This window comes from Pseudonaja textilis, chromosome 5 (genome assembly GCF_049901715.1).
Source record: "Pseudonaja textilis isolate UNSWEBS1 chromosome 5, rPseTex1.2, whole genome shotgun sequence".
NCBI classification, from domain to species: Eukaryota; Metazoa; Chordata; class Lepidosauria; order Squamata; family Elapidae; genus Pseudonaja; species Pseudonaja textilis.
In genome coordinates this window covers 39,338,519-39,358,849 of record NC_141994.1, presented here as the reverse complement: position 1 = coordinate 39,358,849, position 20,331 = coordinate 39,338,519, and positions in this window count along the sequence as shown.

Sequence of the window (20,331 nt, the reverse complement as noted above, 5' to 3'; positions counted from 1 at the left end):
AATAGCTATGAATATATGTAAATTTGTATTTTTTGTTTAATGTATTATTTGAGGATATAAGACAAATAGGTGTGTCAGGATATATGCACCACGTTCATTGTTTTTAAATATCTATTTTTTCTGTTGTTTCATTAATAAAAATTATTAAAAAATAAAAAAAAGAAATCAGAGATTATTGACATCAAAGGAGGCTGAATCTATGAAAAACTGAAAGAGAAAGGCTATAGAAATAGTTATATACAGAAACTGATCAGCAGATGTTGCTTGTCTTTAAGAAGCTGACAGATTCTGGAAAGATAGCAAAATGAGATGCCTGTGTTTTCTGGTGCTTGACCAGAAAGATGACTTCAAACAGAAGCTTTCCAACCTTTGTCTCAAAAACACCACCAGAATAATGTTTTTAAGGAATTACCCATGAGAACCTGTCAAAGCATTCCAGTCAAACTCATTCATACTCTGAGTAGTATCTGAGAGTAGTGGTGGTTCCAACAATATATAAGAACTGAAGCAATGGTCTTGATGGAATGCAGAATTCTTCTGGTCTTGTCATAATATGCAGCTGAGGAGTTTCAGTACCAGCTGTGGGAACGGACTGATTTTTTTAAAAAAATCTTATACCAGGAATATAATAACAGACTTAAATATAGTTAGCTTCTTTGACTCTATCTTTTAAAGATGTTTTAAAAAAATTATTCAGCCTTATTAGCCTCAGCACATAATCTAAAATATAAGAATACACCATGGAATAAATTGCTTTAAACTCATCTATTTAATACCATAATTCTAAAATCCTTGCATCAGAGGTGTAGTATATTAATGAAGCTCACTAACAGGGGTATGCTTCTAGAGATATTTTTCCTGTCTGCATTGATGTGCAATGCTTCAAAGGATCATATAGTGATACTCTATTTTATTTAAAAAATGGAGACCCGTTTTTAGAAACACCTAATATATAGCCTCTGCATTTATTTGAGCCACAGAACATACAGTTTATCCAGCTCACTTTTCACTTCCTGCAAGCCTCTTTAATAGTATTGTGGACATATGTTTTTATTTCTGAATATATGTAGCTTGTTTTGAGGCACAGTTTCAATGTTCCTTTTCAACTCCCTTTGAAGATAGTCCAAAACTTTAGTTGGTTCAGCATGTAGTAGCAGAAGGATTAAATAGGACCAGACATCCAGGACACATATATTCTTTTCCATTCTCTTCTCCAGCATCCTCTGATTCAAATCCAGGATTAATCCAAATTGTTTGCCACTGAGAAGCCCACTTACTTAGGGCTGATGTTATTTTTAGTGATAAATATTATTTCATGACATTCATCCTCTAAACTAAAGTAATAAAGATGCAAAATGTTTGTTTAATAGTTTCAAAAAAATGCACATTTTTAGGCAGCATATATGTTTCCCCTTACTGATATTTTCTTAAAAATATACTTTTATTATTTACATATAAGTATATCGAACACAGTATGACCATCCTGGCATTTTCTCCACCATACACACCAAAGTAGAAGACAAATAACATAAGTGCACCAATGTGCCTACCATTCCTGTCCTATTGGATTTTTTTCTTATATGAATCCATTTCATGTATTTATAACTATGTTTATACTTATACCTGTTATCTTATAATTGCTTGACAAAATAAAATAAAAAAAATATTACTTACACAGTGCTATTCTTGTACAATTGTTTTTGACCAACATAATCATTCTAATACATATATAATGTCTCATTCCGGGTCTACTTGACCTAATTATTTTGTGTTCCAACTCCCACCTTTTAGTTCCAGCCATTGGTAAAATCTGGTCCATGTGTCATAATATTCAGTTTCCCCTTTGTTTTTTTAGTTCTAATGTTAGTCTGTCCAATTCTTCACAAACTAATTATCTTCTTTATTATCTCCTTTTCTGAAGGAGTGTTTTCACTTTTCCACTGCTGGGTGTATACCATTCTCACTGCCGTCAGGATGTGTAGTATTAAGTATATTGACCCTTTACTATAACCCTCTGTTATAATTCCTAACAGAAATAGTTCTGGTTTAAATTCTATATGTTGTCCAACCATTTTTTTCTAGCCACATCTGAATTTGTCACCAAAATTTCCTTGCTTCTTTACAAGTCCACCACATGTGGTAGTATGTGCCTGGTACTTGCTTACATTTCCAACATTTTGGGGATATGTTACTAAACATTTTGGCCAATCTTGCTGGAAGAAGATGCCACCTGTAAACTATTTTATAAAGGTTCTCTTTGTATGATGTGGCAAATGTCAATTTCCTGTTTCTCTCCCAAAGTTTTTGCCAACTATTCAGCTCAATGTTGTATCCCAAGTTTTTAGCCCATACAACCATTGTCTCCTTAATTTGTTCTTCCTCCATTTTATAGTTTAGTAATGTTAGTTGTTGGGGACAAACCCCCAAGCAGAGTGCACAGCAGCAGTCAAGCCAGGCAGCCAAATGAGAGAGAGGCTGGGCCCAAGAGTATACACACACTGGAGACAAAAACACTGTTTGTAGTTTTAAATAGTTATTTTAATTCACACAGAGATTAAGAAGTGTCATTCAGTCCATATGTCATTATCCAGTATATCCATCCATTAACCTAGTCCATTAACAGTAAATACAATGTCTTTATCTGCTTGTAAATCTTCTCCTCCCGATACCTTTCTCTCAAAGACAACGCTGAGTATGCACAGCTCACCAAGTAAACAGTCCTTTTGTTCAGTAGAAATGGTATCTGAGCACAGTAGCCAACAAGCAGACGTCTCATACAGGAGTAAACAGCAGGCAGCAGATAGCAGAGAGACCAGGCAGGAGCAGACCAGTAACCAGTAACACCAGGAACCAGGAACCAGAAACCAGGAAGTGTTACGTCTCTCTCACTGCCTTATTACTGCTGCTTGCAACCGCACCCTTAATTATCAAATTACATTGCAGTTTTTGTGCTTAAAGCTACAAACACTTAAACCTAGGTTTATATATTTATTCACCCAAATTAGTTGGTGTATGCATATACCCAACATACTCCCCTTTTGGGTGACATAAATATATAATACCTTTACAATTTAAACCCATACTTTTCACAACTCTCTAGGTGCTTTATGGCACCTTGGGCTTTAGTAAAATTATCAGCTATATTGTCCTCCGACATGCAGTACTCCAGCTGTATCATTTTACTCTGTACAGATTGTCTAACATTTAGATACCTTAAATCTGTATGCTTGCTCCTAGTTTTTACTGCAATATTTGTGGCCATTTGAATTGCTGCCTGATTATCTTCATGTACAATTATAGGATAATTTACAGTTATACCCATATCATTCAACATTTGTTTATACATAATTAACTCAGTACATAATAGTGATAAACAGGAGAATTCTGCCTCCATAGTAGACAAACTTATATGCTGTTGTCTTATTGACTTCCAACCTATTAATGTCTTACCCAGCATTATGGCTGTTCCTGAAGTCGACTTTCTTGTGTCTCTTTCTGATGCAAAACTAGCATCTGCATAAGCACTCAATATGAGATCACCTTTTGGTTCTAGATACAGTGCATGGTGTAATGTTCCTTTAAGATATCTTAAGATTCTCTTCAATGCTATCCAATGACATTGAAGCGGATCATTATTATGTCGTGCCAGCTGATTAATACTATAAGCTATATCTGGCCTTGACCAATTGCTAATGTATGATAAGCTACCAATCAAAGATTGATATATTGCCTTATCAAACTTGGGACTTTGAGTATCCATTTTGCAAATATCCTGACTCATTGGAGTCTTTGCAGGCTTACAAAGTTCCATCTTATAATCTATTAGCAATTTAGATATCTTATCTTCCTGAGATATCTTAAAACCTTTCTGTGTTTTCAGTATATTCAAACCTAGATATCTCTTTATCTCCCCTAATTGCTTGATTTTTATTTTCTTACCTAATGATGTTATTATTTTATTTGCTTCATCATTAGTCTCAGTAATCAAGGCAATATCATCAGTGAATAATAATAATAATGATATTTTCCCATTTGTCTCCCTTTTAAACAGACATGGGTCGGCTAAACCAGCTTTAAAACCTATATTGTTCAGTTCCTTTACAATATACTGGTTCCATTCATAGCCAGATTGTTTAAGACCATAGAGGCTCTTTTTTAACAACCAACAATCATTATTATTTTCACCTTTCAATCCACTAGGCTTTTTCATATATACAGTATGTCTTAGTGGAGCATGCAAGTAAGCAGTTTCCACATCTAAATGGTTAACTATATATTTCTTGCTTGCTGCCCACACTAAGGCTGCCCTTAATGTTGTTGCTTTAAGACTAGGTGCAAATACTTCATCATAGTCATTTGCACTTTGTCTAAAACCTTGGGCTACTAATCTTGCCTTATGGATTATATTTCCATCTTTATCAGTTTTTATCTTAAAAATCCATTTGCAGCCAATGGGTTTTATACCAACAGGTAATCTCGCATTTTCATATACTTTCATATCCTTCAAGGATTTCAATTCCTTATTCATTGCTGCATACCAACTTTCCTTATCTTTAGAAGGATACTTTTTTATCTCATCTACAGTATATGGAACTCTATTTACCTGGCACACTGTGTTAGCCTGGTATCTATCAGGCGGTCTAGATATACGTGTAGTTCTTCTGGGAATTACAGGGCTTGTATGAGGACTTTTTTGAGTTACTACTTGTTCCTGTTCCTCATCTTGCTGAGCTATTGGTTCTATTTCTTCTTCTATGGGCACAATTTCTTCCTGTATTTCTCTTTTTACTTTGTTCTTAAAGTTACAGGGATACTTAATGGGATTTCTATAGGATTCAATAATCACTTCTTTATTGTTATCCTGTTCTAACTTATCCCATCCTACGTGCTCTAGAAATTGGGCATTAGCACTACATAACACTTTAGATGTGCCTTTCTCCCAAAATCTATATGCCCTATAGTTAGCTTGGTAACCAATGAAGAAAAATTGTTTAGCTCTGTGTTGCCCTTTACGCCTGAGTTGTGTAGGGATATGCACCCATGCTGGTGCACCAAATGTGTGCAGGTAACTCAGATCAGGCTTCCTGCCATGCCACATGGTGAATGGTATTTCACCAGTAGTTGAGTTAACAACGTTGTTCAATATGCTATTAGCACACATTGTGGCCTCCCCCCACAAAGAATCAGGTAATCCAGAATCAGTTAACATTGTTCTAACCATTGCCTGTAGTGTTTGGCCTCTTCTCTCAATAAATGCATTGTGTTGTGGTCTGTATGGTGCAGATTTCTTGTGCTCTATTCCAGCTACCTTTAATCTATTCTGGAATTTGCTGTTAACAAATTCCGTACCATTATCTGTCACCAAGGTTATCAGTTGCCGTTTGGTCTTTCTCTCTGCAAACTTTAACCAGTTGAAGAAATGTTGATATGTTTCAGTTTTGCTTTTCATTAGGTAGCAAAACCCATATCTAGAGTAATGGTCCATAATGCTCAGTATATATCGAGCACCCCCCATACTGGGTTTCTTTGGACCTATAATGTCTGCAAATACTACTTCTAAAGGTTCTTTAGTTTTGAAACCATTTAGCCTATTTGCAGGCAATACTTTACTCTTATCTTCACAGCAGACATTACAACGCAAATATTTATCACAGGGTTTTAACCTTATACCTTCAGATAACTCTACTGTACGTTTTAGCATTTTAAAATTCACATGCCCCAAACGCCTATGCAATAAATGGATACATTCATTATGAGGCTTGATATTGTTAAATACAGTCTGTGCCTCCCCTTTCTTACTATCATGTAAAACATATAATGCTCCATTTAAAGCTGCAGTTACCTTTTTTTTATCTTTTTCCAGTATGCACTTATTATTCTTAAATGTAACTACATAACCTAGTTTATCTAATACTCTTACAGAAAGTAAGTTCATCTTTAACTGTGGTACATACAACATTTTTATATTCTGGTTTAAACATGGACAATATGCAATACCTTCACCCTTGGCCTTGAGGTGCCAGCCATTCGCGAGTGATATATGCTGAGAGCTTGTAGACATTTTTATAAACTTTGTCTTATCTCTCGTGATGCAGTGGGATGCACCACTGTCCACCACCCATAAATCACTCTTCACATCACAGTTGCTAAACGTGGCTAGTTCAAAGGATTTCTTTGGCTTCTTTACATTCTGGCTTTTTTCTTTTCTGCAGAATCTTGCCAAATGTCCTCTGCCTCCACAATTAAAACACTTTTTAATTGTGTATGCCGTCGAAGATAAATTCTCTTCTTCCGGGTGCTTTACTTTACATAGCTGGTTTCTTTCAAGCCTTGAAGATAATTTCTCTTCTTTATTAGGCTTATCTTCTCTCAGCTGGTCACGTTCACTCCTTCTTCTGGCTTCTTCTAATAGCCTGCTGGTAATCTCAGTTACTGATAAACTGTCTTTTGGCAATACTTCTAAAACAGTCACAAAATCATCATAGCTTCGATCCAAAGAAGACAGTATGATGTATACTTGTTGCAACTCATTAAATATAAGCTCTTTTTCTTGTAATTGCTGAAAAATGCTTTTCATACAGTTTAAATGAGTTAACATGTCTCCATTCTTCTCAAGATGTGTTCTAAACAGCTTCCATGTAAGATTTATATGAGCTCCTACACTGTCTCGAACATAAATCTTCTTGAGATTCTCCCAGCAGTTAGCAGCATTTAACTCTCCACGGATATGGATCAGTTGCTGGTCTGAGAGAGTCAGTCCTATGATGCACAAAGCCTGCTCATTCTTTTGTTCATAGTCTTGTATCTTTTTTGCATCCTCTTCATCATTAGGATCTAAGTTAGATACATCTGGTGGGTTTGTAATTATGTCCCACAAACCTTCTCTTCGTAGCAGTAAACTACATTTCATTGACCATGAAACATAGTTTGTTCCATCTAGTCTGGATATCATGGACAGACTTGGCAAATTTACTTGTGCCATTGCTCTTCAGATAAATAACTATTCAACAAACAGTTTGTCTTTACAGTAATGTGCAACTCACCCCAAACTCTCACTACTATAACCTGGTTAGTTAGACTGTGCTCACTGCTGGGCCCATAACCAATGTTAGTTGTTGGGGACAAACCCCCAAGCAGAGTGCACAGCAGCAGTCAAGCCAGGCAGCCAAATGAGAGAGAGGCTGGGCCCAAGAGTATACACACACTGGAGACAAAAACACTGTTTGTAGTTTTTAAATAGTTATTTTAATTCACACAGAGATTAAGAAGTGTCATTCAGTCCATATGTCATTATCCAGTATATCCATCCATTAACCTAGTCCATTAACAGTAAATACAATGTCTTTATCTGCTTGTAAATCTTCTCCTCCCGATACCTTTCTCTCAAAGACAACGCTGAGTATGCACAGCTCACCAAGTAAACAGTCCTTTTGTTCAGTAGAAATGGTATCTGAGCACAGTAGCCAACAAGCAGACGTCTCATACAGGAGTAAACAGCAGGCAGCAGATAGCAGAGAGACCAGGCAGGAGCAGACCAGTAACCAGTAACACCAGGAACCAGGAACCAGAAACCAGGAAGTGTTACGTCTCTCTCACTGCCTTATTACTGCTGCTTGCAACCGCACCCTTAATTATCAAATTACATTGCAGTTTTTGTGCTTAAAGCTACAAACACTTAAACCTAGGTTTATATATTTATTCACCCAAATTAGTTGGTGTATGCATATACCCAACAAGTAAGTATTTATATGTTGTCTTTATCAATTTATCATCGGTCCCCACTAATAATTTATCTAATATCATAAATTCTCTATAAATATCCCTTACTGTTTTTTTTAATCACATAAAGAGCTGATGATTTGAATTAGTTTTAATTTGGGGCCATAGCATTACATTTTTAATAAGTATTCTTATTGTATTATGTCAATTATGTCACATTAATGCATATCAGCTTCCTTTCATAAAAGAAATTGGTAGCAGTACCAGAATGACCATATCTGGGTTTCAAGATACAACTTAGTTAATATCTGAATGCAAGAGGTCATATAATTCCAGATCTATAAGCTAGACAGGAAGGGAAGGGAAAAGGGAAAGGAAATACATCCTGGAAGAAAGCAATGACAAACCACTTCAATTTTCCCAAGAAAACTGCATGGATGTGTCCATATGATTAATGGTTGTTAAGTAATTATATTTGTAGATTTATTTTCTTTTGGGTGGGAGGAAGATATATATCTATTTATATAAATATATATCTTCATTCATAAATTGATATTTATAAGATATATATTCCTCTCTCTCTATTTTATTCATAACTAACTCAGACCTTCACTTTTCTGCATGTTTACAAATCTATTTCATAAGATCAGACTCTTCACTTCATTCCTCTTTTTCTTAGTTTCATAGACATATTAACTTGTTTATTTTCCTTTCTTTTATTTCATTTCTTAGGTCATATTATTTATCATTCACTCTTTGTTATATTTCAAGTTAACATTTCATGTATAAGCATAACCTCTACACTGCCATATATGAATAAATATGTGGTGGAATCAGTGTTTCTTCCCTTCAAATTTTTCCATTTGTTTGAACTATCACAACTCTACTTCTACACTTTTACTAAAAACTACACAGCTGATATCTGATGTTCATCTTTAAGAGATGCTGGCTTTCTGGCGAGGAAGTAACAGGCAACAGAGAGAAAGCAGAACTGCTTAACTCATTCTTTGCATCAGTCTTCACGCAAAAAGAAACTATAGCTCAACCCATCAAAAACATAACTGTAAAAGACCGACCAGAAATAAAAGTCAAAATAAGCAAAAAAAAAAATAGTAAGAGAACACCTGTCTGATCTTGATGAAAACAAATCACAGGGGCCTGATAGATTATATCCCAGAGTTTTAAAGGAGCTGGCAGAGGTCATCTCAGAACCATTGCACCATATCTTTCAAAAATCCTGGAGCACCGGGGAACTACCAGAGGACCGGAAAAAAACTGATGTGGTTCCCATCTTCAAAAAAGGAAAAAAAAACAGACCCAGGAAACTATAGACCAATCAGCCTAACATCAATACCCGGGAAGATACTGGAAAAGATAATAAAAAAACAGATCTGCCGACATCTAGAAACAAGTAAAGTAATAACTAGCAGTCAGCACGGGTTTGTTAAAAACAGATCATGCCAAACCAATCTCATTTCATTCTTCAACACAGTGACTAAATTAGTAGACCAGCAAAATAGTGTGGACATAATATATTTAGATTTCAGCAAGGCATTTGACAAAGTAGACCACAACCTACTTCTTAGTAAGCTAGAAAAAAGTGGAATAGATAGCACCACCACTAGATGGACTTGCAACTGGCTGGCAAACCGTACTCAATGAGTAGTTCTTAATGGGTCTAAGTCTACATGGAGGGAAGTAAGCGTTGGGTGCCACAAGGTTCCGTCTTAGGCCCAGTACTCTTCAATATCTTCATTAGCGACTTAGATGAGGGAATAGAAGGGGAACTTACCAAATTTGCAGATGATACGAAGCTGGCAGGAATAGCTAACCCAAGAAGATAGGCTCAAGATCCAGATGGATCTTGACAGACTAGAACACTGGGCCATATCTAATAAAATGAAATTCAGTGTAGAGAAAAGTAAAGTCCTACACTTAGACAAAAAAAACAGAGGTACACATATAGACTGGGTGAAACCAGGCTCAATAGCAGTAACTGTAAGAGGGATCTTGGAGTCTTAGTGGACAACCAGCTAAATATGAGCCAGCAGTGTGCAGCAGCAGCCCAAAAAGCTAATGTAATCCTAAATTGCATTAACAGAGGGATACAATCGAGATCAAGGGAAGTACTAATACCACTCTATAAAATCTTAGTAAGACCACACCTAGAGTACTGCATCCAGTTTTGGTCACCACATTATAAAAAAGATGTTGAGACTCTAGAAAAAGTACAGAGAAGAGCAACCAGGATAATTAGGGGACTGGAGGCTAAGGCATATGAAGAACGGTTACAGGAACTGGGCATGGCTTGTCTAGTGAACAGAAGGACCATGGGAGACATGATAACGGTCTTCCAATATTTGAATGGCTGCCACAGGGAGGAAGGGGTCAAGCTATTTTCTAAAGTGCCTGTAGGCCAGACAAGGAATAATGGATGGAAACTGAACAAGGAGAGTTTTAACCTGGAAACAAGGAGAAACTTTCTGACAGTGAGAACAATCAACCAATGGAACAGCTTGCCCTTGGAAGTTGTGGGAGTGCCATCATTTGAGACTTTCAAGAAGAGATTGAACTGCCATTTGTCAGAAATGGTGTAAGGTCTCCCGCTTGGGCAGGGCATTGGACCATATGACCTACAAGGTCCCTTCCAACTCTGATTATCTGTTATCTGTTACCTTCTATACTTCTCAATCTTGTGATGCTTGAAACCAAGTATGAATAAATTGTTGGAATAACTTGCAGTGTGTAAAAATCTATGCACAAGACCTTGTTTGATTTGGAACAATTGCTATCTGAAGAACTCATTTAATACATACTGTTTTGGAAATGTGGTTTATAAAATATAGAAACACATTGAAGTTGAGTGCTCCTCAATCCTTCAGTTCCTAAACTTTGACTTTTGACCTGTGATGAAGGGATGAAAATAGATAGAAATAGCTGGGAACTTCATAAAGATCAACTCTCTGGAGATTTCATTTAGTTTCTGTTCATGATTGAATAAGCATTGTTGCAAGTACAAACTAAGAACATTGCACTGTTGTAATTTTTTCCACTCCTCACCAAAGAATATGAACACACACACACACACACACAGAGAGAGAGAGAGAGAGAGAGAGAATTTTATAAAGTTTTTATTTTATTTAGTTAGCATATATTGATTTCAATATAAGGCAACAGATATTAATTCTAAATACCATGGGGAATTAGGCAAATACAATGGTACTTTAATTTCTATCCCCAGGTCACTCTTTTGCATCTAAAACCAAGAAGAGTGCCATTTGCACTTAAGCCAAAAGTGGATGCAGAAATTGATAAGCTCCTGGCTCAAGGGATTCTTGAATCAGTGGACTATGCATGTTGAGAAACCCCAGTAGTGACTCCCATTAAGCATGATGGTTCAATTCGTCTATGTGGGGACTTCAAAAGTACAGTTAATTTAGCTTTACAACAGATTGCTTACCCAGTGCCAGTGGTTCAGCACCTTCTACATTCTTTGGGCAGGGAGTCAATCTTTGCCAAGCTAGATCTGGCTTAGGCCTACCAGCAACTGCCCTTGGATGAGGCCTCTGCTGAGGCACAGATGACAGTGACCATAGGGGAGCATTTAAGTGTAAACACCTGCAATTTGACATCAGTGCTGCCCCTGGCATATTCCAAAGCTTTGTGGAGCATCTTCTGCAGCGTATACCAGGGTTTATCCTTTATTTTGATGATGTTCTGGTATCTGCTGCAAACTTAAATGAGTTGATGGATAGACTTAGAGCAGTACTAGGACAATTCCAAAAACTAGGGTTCAAACTAAAGAAGGAAAAATGTCATTTTGCTGTACTTCTGGTAGAATTTTTAGGATTTTTGATAGATGCTGACAGCATTCATCCTACACCATCTAAAGTCCAAGCTATACGAGAAGTAACAGCCCCTACCAACAAAAGACAACTGCCAGTGTTTTTGGGACTTGTGAATTTCTATGCCATGTTTATTCCACACAAATCTTCAATAGCTGAACCCTTACACAGACTTTTGGACAGTAACACACCATGTGTGTTTGGGGGAAGAAGGAATCTAAGGCATTCAAGACTATCAAAAGTTTGCTTACATCTGACAAGGTTCTTATCCGATATAGTGAATGTCTTCCCCTCACACTTGCCTATGGTGCATCACCTTATGAGGTGGGAGCAGTGCTTAGTCACAGGTTACCAAGTGGAGCTGAATTGCCAATTGTGTTTTTTTCAAGAACATTATCTCCTGCAGAATGCAATTATAGTCAATCAGACAAAGAGGCCCTGGCAATTGTAGCAGGTGTTAAACGTTTCCATGTATGTATGGTCACCCCTTCGAACTTATTACTGACCACAAGCCTCTTTTGGGACTAGTTGCTGGCAACTGCCCGACACCACAAATCCTTTCTCCACGTTTGACAAGGTGGTCGGTATTTCTCGCTTCATAAAATTATACACTCAGAAGTGGTATTTTCCGGTTCTTCGAACTACTCAAAATTTCCACTACCAATTCTCCAGAACTGGTCAGAACCTGCTCAATACCACCTCTGCCTTTAATCCTTCATTTGTTTATAGCTTATAGACAGAATCTTGCCAAGCTAAAGCTACAACTTTCTAATCAGCTAGATACAGTATATATCCTGAGAGATTACAATTACCCTGGACCTCTTCCCCTTCCCTGTCTGGTTTGGAACTGTGCAGCCTCTTATTCTAGGCCTGTCTCTGGAAAAGATCCGTTTTGCTAAAACTCTTTCCTTCTGCTCCTACATTCCATCACAATTTGACAGATTGATTGTGAGATGAACTTGCCTCAGTGAGGAGTGGTGGTGGGTAAGTTTGAAGATGATATTCCCTCAGATAATCCAAATCCAAGTTCATTAAAAATATCTTTAATGAGTTCATGATGTATCTTTTCTGGAAACAGTCAGCCCCTGTAATGAAATTTTAACCACATTATTTATTTACTTCTTTAGAACATTTATATTGCTGCCCATTTTATAACCATCTTTGGATGGCTCTCAATCGGAAGTTAAAATAACATACAAAACCATATTAAAATCATAAAACTAAACACACTCAAACATTAATAAGAACAAAAACATGGCACCAAGTCAAACTTCCAATATATGTATTGACAGCATTATCAATCTGGCTTTTGAATTATCTAGCTTAGTAGTTTCCAACCTTGGTAACTTTAAGACTTGTAGACTTCAACTCTCAGTATTTCCAGCCAGCATGGATATCCAATTTCTGGATGTCAGAAATTGAAAGTGATCCTGTCAAACCATGCAAGAGGATTTACTAGACACCTTTTTAATTTTCTTTGCATCAGTGCAATCAATGAATTTAGCTTTGATCATCTGTTGCTACCTAGTATAGGTCCAATTAAATCTACTTTTGTTAATATAAAAGCTGACAAGTTGATTTCTCTGCTGTTTTCCACTAGCAAAGAGATTTGTGGTTCTTACATAAAATGGAAACAGTTTAATCACCACATCTGGGATACACACACATACATGCAATATGAGCTTTGAAAAGCATATGTTTTCTTGCTTTGTTTCAGCAAGCTTTGGGAAAGACTCAGGGGTGGGATTCTACTGGTTTGGACTAGTTCTATAGAACCGGTTATTATGATTCTGTGCAGTTCGGGGAACTGGCATATTGTGCTCCTGGCTGGCCCCTCCCCACCCTCCCATCCTTGCCCAGTCAGTCCTTATTGTGCATGCTCAACATCGCATGTATGCCCAACATTGCTGACTGCGTTCTCCCCCACCCAGTCACTCTTTAGGTATTTCTTTTTTTCTTCCTTCCAATGATCAGCTGTTCCAATGGTCAGCTGTGCCAGGATCCCCCTTGCTGTCTTACTGCTTCACCCAGGAGGCTTCCCTGAAGCCCAGGAGGCAAAGGGGGGCATGCAGGGGGTGGGGATGGGGGCAGGGGAGTGCTGCATGACCCCCACACTGCTTTTTGCTTTCCTGGGCCCCAGGGAAGCTTCCTGGGAGCAAAAATGCCCCCCCCCAAAGGCTTCCCCGAGGCTCAGGATGCAAAAAAAGTGCTGCAAAAGAAGCCATGCCCACTCAGTCACATGGCCATGCCCACCGAGCCACACCCACAGAAAGAGTTGTTAAAAAATTTGAATCCCACCCCTGGAAAGACTTTATGTATTTGATGCTACTTTCTACCTGGTAAACCAAGTTTAATATCCAAACTAAAGGCTCCACATTATACCACTCAACAATTTATCTTGTACAGTTATGGTTGTAAAACTAACCAAATATTTCTTCCTTTCCCCTTATTTTCTAACTAAATTGCCAGGTGAAGAATTTTTAATACCTGAAAGTGTGGACTTTCCTTTCTAATGTTGTATTGAAGTTATAAGCTCAATAGGAAAAAAAAAAAGTTCCATAGCAGGCTGTTGTTGAACATTTTCAGAGATATTGTTTCAACATGGAATTTGATTTTTTTTTCTTTCATTATGTTAAAGTCATGCAGTAATGTAAATCCTAAAGGAAATCAAATCTTGTCCTTTGGGAGGACAGATGCTGAAGCTGAAGCTCAAATACTTTGGCCACCATATGAGAAGAGAGGAGTCATTGGAAAAGACCAGGGGTAAAATTCAACAACCTCACACCACCTCAGGAGAGGTGGTAGGGATGATTTGAATCAGTCGGCACCACCCAGCCCGACCCTCTTCCTTTTAGAGTCTGAATCCCATCAAATCATGCCTTCCAAGCCACACCCACAGAGCCAGTAGGGAAAAATTTTGATTTTCACCCCTGAAAAAGACCCTGATGTTGGGAAAGATTGAAAACAAAAACAAATATTGTCATCAATGGCATGGGCATGAGTTTGGGGAGACTCAGTGAAACAGTGAAGGATGTGGGGGCAGAGTTGGTATTCAGCAGGTTCTGATCAGCTCTGGAGAAATGGTAGCGGCAATTTTGAGTAGTTCAGACAACCATCAAATCCCACCTCTGACTGGTCCCACCCCCATCTATTCTCTGCCTCCCAAGTCCCAGCTGATCAGCTGGGTCTTCTTTTGTTGCCCTGCACAGGAGAACGGAGCTGGAAAGCAGGTTAATGGGGTGGGGAGAGAATGGGATTTTGCAGTAACCTTCCCCCATGGGATGGGAATGGAGATTTTACAGTATCCTTCCCCTGCCATGCCCACCAAGCCATGCCCACAGAACAGGTAGTAAAAAAAATTGAATACCACCACTGGTGGGGGGGAGTTGATGTGCTGTGATCCATGGGATTGCAAAGAGTTGGACACAACTTAGCAACTGAACAACAACAAAATGTAACAATGATTACTTGATTATTGCTTTTCTGCTAAACAAAAGCTTAGCATGATGTAGAAGAAAATCCCACAGAATAAGAATGATACAATAGAAATAGCAACAGCAATAATAACACCAGACCTTTATCGGTAGAATGGTTGAAACTAAAAGCTGTAATTGAATAGCAAAGTTTTCATAGCCTTCCTCCAAAAAAAATAATAATCAAGAAATAGGAACCATTCAGATTTTTGGTGGAATGATTTTCACAAAAGGAACACACATATGTGTACCACTGTATATAATGAAGCTTGAACCAGCCATCACATCTTATCAGCTTAGTATCATATTGCTTTCTATTTACTTTTAAAGTCTTCACTCTGTATGCTTATTCTGTTGGTTTTAATCCTTTTGTTTTAATATAGTTATTGTATTAATTTTGAATTGGGAGGCATAGAATACATAGGTAGTAATTAAATGCCTATACCCGTGGTGGCAAACCTTTGGGTGCTGGAAGCGGCATGCATAGCCATCTCTCTGGGCATGCCAACCATCACCAATTGCTCTTCCGGGTTTTGGCCAGTGGTGGAATTCAAATATTTTTACTACTGGTTCTCTGGGCGTGGCTTGGTGGGTGTGGCTTGGTGGCCATGGCAGAGGAAGAATATTGAAAAAACCCCATTCCCTCCTCACTCCAGGGGGAAGATTACTGCAAAATCATCCCTCCTCACCCCAATAACCTGCTTTCCAGCTCCATTTTCCTGTGCAGGGCAACAAAAGAAGACCCAGCTGATCATGCAAGGCAGATAAACTGATCAGAGAGGCAGATAAGAGATGGAGGTGGGGCCAGTCAGAGGTGGTACCCAAACTACTCAAAATTTCTGCTACTGGTTCTCCAGAACTGATCAGAACCTGCTGAATACCACCTCTGGTTCTGGCGCGCACATGTGTGCTGGCCAGCACGTCTTCACATGTATGGGAGCAACAGAAACTGAAAGACCAGGTGGCTGGTGTGCATGCATGCACTGGAAACCAGAAGCTCAGCTTCCCAGCGTTCTCAAGCGCACACGTGCCAGGGAGCAGCTCTTCCAGTTTTCAGTGCTCCCCCACGTACACATCTGTGCTCTCATTTTGGCACTCAGTGCCAAAAAGGTTCATCAACACTGGCCTATACAATCTTTATATTTTGAGCTTGTATAAAGGGCTGTAATTTTTTATGACAGCTAGGCTGTAGTATTTTGTGCAAGGATTTCCTAGGAAACAGAAATAAACATATCAGTGATTCTGAGTGTGACATGAGACATCTGCAAGAAGGGCTTGTTATTTTTTTAGCTTCCTTCATGTGCCAAAAGTTTTCTTTGCTCTCCAACTTCCAGTTTTGCAGATCTCAAAAGCAACAAGAAATTGAATCATTTCTTAAATATGTGCTTTTTATAAAATTCCTGAGGAGTACAGAAACCTATATTCCTTTTGAGTTTACGGTAAATGGGAACAACCTTTATCTTTCCCACTCTGCACTATCCTATAAAATATGTGTCTTTCACTATTTTATGCAGATGCTTAATTGTGGCACAGTTGTGAATGCATTGGTTTTCATTAATCATACTGAACTTGACATTTGACAAAGCCTGATAAAATAAATGTGCCTTGTTGGCACAATGAGGAACTACATCTCAAATACTTCCTGAGGAGACTTCCTGAGTCTTTGTTGAAACAGTGACAGAAAATACAGTATGCCACTCTGATCCATTAAATATTTTCTTGGATTTAAGTTTCATTTCAGTCAATAAGTCCGTTTAGTCTTGCAGTCTTACAACATAGTATTATCAATGACTAGATTCATAGCAGGTACAAGCCCATTGTTTATCATGATTTGTTAAATAAATTTTGGTAACACCAAGTTCATAAATCACATCTAGACTCCTATATCACACTAAGCTAAAAGCATACATTAGAACTTAGCATGTTAATTAGCCTATCCTGTCACACAAGTTAATCTCATACTAAAATGAGGTATGGGACTCAACTGTTTGCTAGAGCAATTTTTTTAAAAAAAACATTAAATATAGCCTTCACCATTTTATTCCCTGCTGCCCATTAATAACATAAAAAAGACCAAAATCATGTTACTGTGTCTTTCAATTATGTGAATCCAATTTTCTACAATAAAAAACAATTTTCAGTTCTCCTAAAAAGAAAAGAAAAAATGCACATCCTAAAATAATTGAGAAAAAAATCGAATAGAGCCACCCCCATAGTGACATCACTGCCAAACTATTTAAGATATCAGGGATCCCCATTCCCTGTGTGCCCTTTAGATACAAAAAAATTACCTAGTCTGGCTGTAATCAGGCCAGGGTTGGTTGCAGGATTTTTCCATTGATTGAACCCGGAACATATTCTTGACACACCCTAGTTTACATTGCAACTTGGTATATGAACTTCAACAATTAAATTACTGGAATACCTTTTTTAAAAGTATAAAATTCAGGTGGCTTTTTCGGTTCTGTCACTTATTGTTTATTAGGTCCTTTTAGATTGTTTCATCTCAGTATGTATGAAAAGGCAAGCAAAAGAGTTGCTGCTGTTTCCAAGCCAAGAAACCTACCATTTATTCCTAGTGGCTTTTCCCCAATGTCATAATGCATCAAATTCTATCCAGGCTAACTGACTAATTTTTATTATGGATTTTTTCCTTATTATGTTATCTATTATTGTTGATATTTTTATTAATTTATATATTGCCCTTTCTCCTAAAAAGTGCAGAATAGCATACAACTATATAAAATAATAAACAAAGAAGCAAATCAATATTTAATTGCACAGTGAAACAAGTTTATCAATGCTAAAACATACGTGTGCAGTGCTTTCTTTTTAAAGTTATGAAATGCACTTTTGAAAGATGTGAGAAACCCAATTTCATTATTTTTATGTGAAGACCGAATCCAAATTAATATGCAAATGAGGAAAAGTTTTAAATGTCACTTGTTAAAAAAATCAAGATAAGTAGCAAGATTTATTTCTGCAAATGAAGCAACTGTATTAATGCCAGTATTTTATATTCAGAGTGCCCAAAAGGAACATAGGGTTCTCCTGCCTTCTCCTGAATGCTATCATTGGCTCATCTAAATTGCTGCTGTCAATGTTGTTGAAGCCATTGTTAAATATTCCAAAATAGAGAAGCACTTTATTTATTGACTTTTTTATAATTTATAATAGAACACACTTTTGAATATCCAAAGGGAATCTCTAGCTTGCAGAGATTCTCCTTTACAATCCAAAAAACATTTTCATCATCAAGATAATTATATTATATAATTATAATACTCTATATAATTATTTTAAAAGATGGACAGAATTGACCAAGTTAGCCTTGATTAAATTGCTGTATCTGTAGCTCTGCAAGGTCATGATATTAATTTCATGTGTAGTTTTCCCAAGGTCTGGTAAAAGCAGAACTGTCACGGAATCCAAAGGCATTCCATGGACGTTGCAATCAAAAGAAAGTAATCTTTTCACTAGTTGACTCTAACTGAAAGTTTAAGTAGTCCTTGATATAAGCTATTATAACTCTAAATTCCCATTGTTATGTAACAATAGGATTTATGTTTGAAATGTAAAGTCTGCTTTCATTTCATTAAGCCAAATGACTGGGTGTACACATCATCCCATGTTACGAAGATGCAGCTATTGTGGTTTAGAAACCTCCGTTTTTATGGCTTAATTTATGCCAAACCATTTTGATTTTTCAACAAATTCTCCTTAAACAAATATGTGGTGGCTAAATGTAATATGTTAACTCAGACCACTTCTCTTACTCTTTTCTTAATCAGCTTTTTGCTGATATCTAAGCGGCTCTTTTCAAAAGCTCCCAAATGGTGTAGGTTAATCAGGAAACCTGCAGCTAATCCAGTGACTTTTTTTTTCTTTCAACACAACAACAGTAAAATGGCTCCATTCTCAACATGTTTTGGATGAAACAAATATGATTTAAAGAATTATTATTTAATTAACTCCACCTTAACTATGCTAGGTATAAGTTGATCTGGAAACCTTCTTTGGCAGGCTTCTGCCATTGCTCTACAAGCAATAAAGATCTTTTGAGATTTCAGAGTGGTTCTTATTTCCTGTCTTTGCCAGTCTCCAAGGACTTAATACTAATCTTGAAATTCCGTCAAAACAATTCTTCAACTTATACCTAGCATAATTAAGGCAGAAGCTCTTACATTGCAAGATTGTTGAATTATTGGAAGGAACAGGAAGGGAGGGAGATTTCAGTATGCTCCCCACCAGCTTTCCACAAGGAAACTCTTAGGGAAGCCAACAAGAAGTTGGAAGTCAGGAGACAATCAACCAACCAAAATGGGAACAAAAAGACTAACCCCCCAACATGATCAACACCCAGATGAGCATAGATTAACTCCAAGATTAACGTCAAACCAACAATCTAGTAAATAACACCCCAATCAAGGAACTGCCAGATAAGCCAACTGTAAACAGCATAACCAAAGAACTTTTAAGACCATCTCAGGGCAAACCACTAGAATATAAACTGAGAGCAAACCCCACTCCTTACTAGCACTGCTGATGTCCCTAGTTTGAATAATGAAACGTCTGCAAGGAAACAACCAAGCTCAGAGATCACCAAGGATTCCTCCTTTCAGCTACAATTATTATACAACAGGTATAAAATATTTAAAAGTTTGAAAAGGGAATTAATTTTGCCACAAAAACTTGGATTGCTTGAAATGAAATGTTAAATCTTTAAATCTTTCCAATTTTTTATTTAATATATATTTCCAAATGTAAAACAACAGAATTGTGAAATCTACAAATCTTATCAAAATTTCATATGCATTCTAATAAAAAGTGATATTAATTTAAACTTATTTTGATAGTGCCATGTAGGGAGCAACATTTTAGAAAATATAGGGATTTGGGACTACTACTAACTTACTGGAGTAATAATGAGTATTAACTTAAAACTATTTTATACTGTACGCATGTTTTGCCATAAATAAAAAACAAACTGGAATTTTGTAATTAAAAATAAGCTGGATTCTATAAATTCAGAATTCTCATCATTCCTTATCACTATGAAAATTATCTCAAATTAGGAAGGAATATGTATTTATTATTGTATCAGTTTATATGGCCATTCAACCCATGTTCAACTCAGAGTGGAGTAAAAAAAATAAAAGTAGTAAACAATAAAAATACATTGACATAACAAAGCATATTGCATTAGAGGCAGTTTCAAACAACTAAAAACAAGCAAAAATATTTTTTTAAAAATCAGCCAAGAAGGGTATAAAATCTCCTGATTCAGGGGAAAA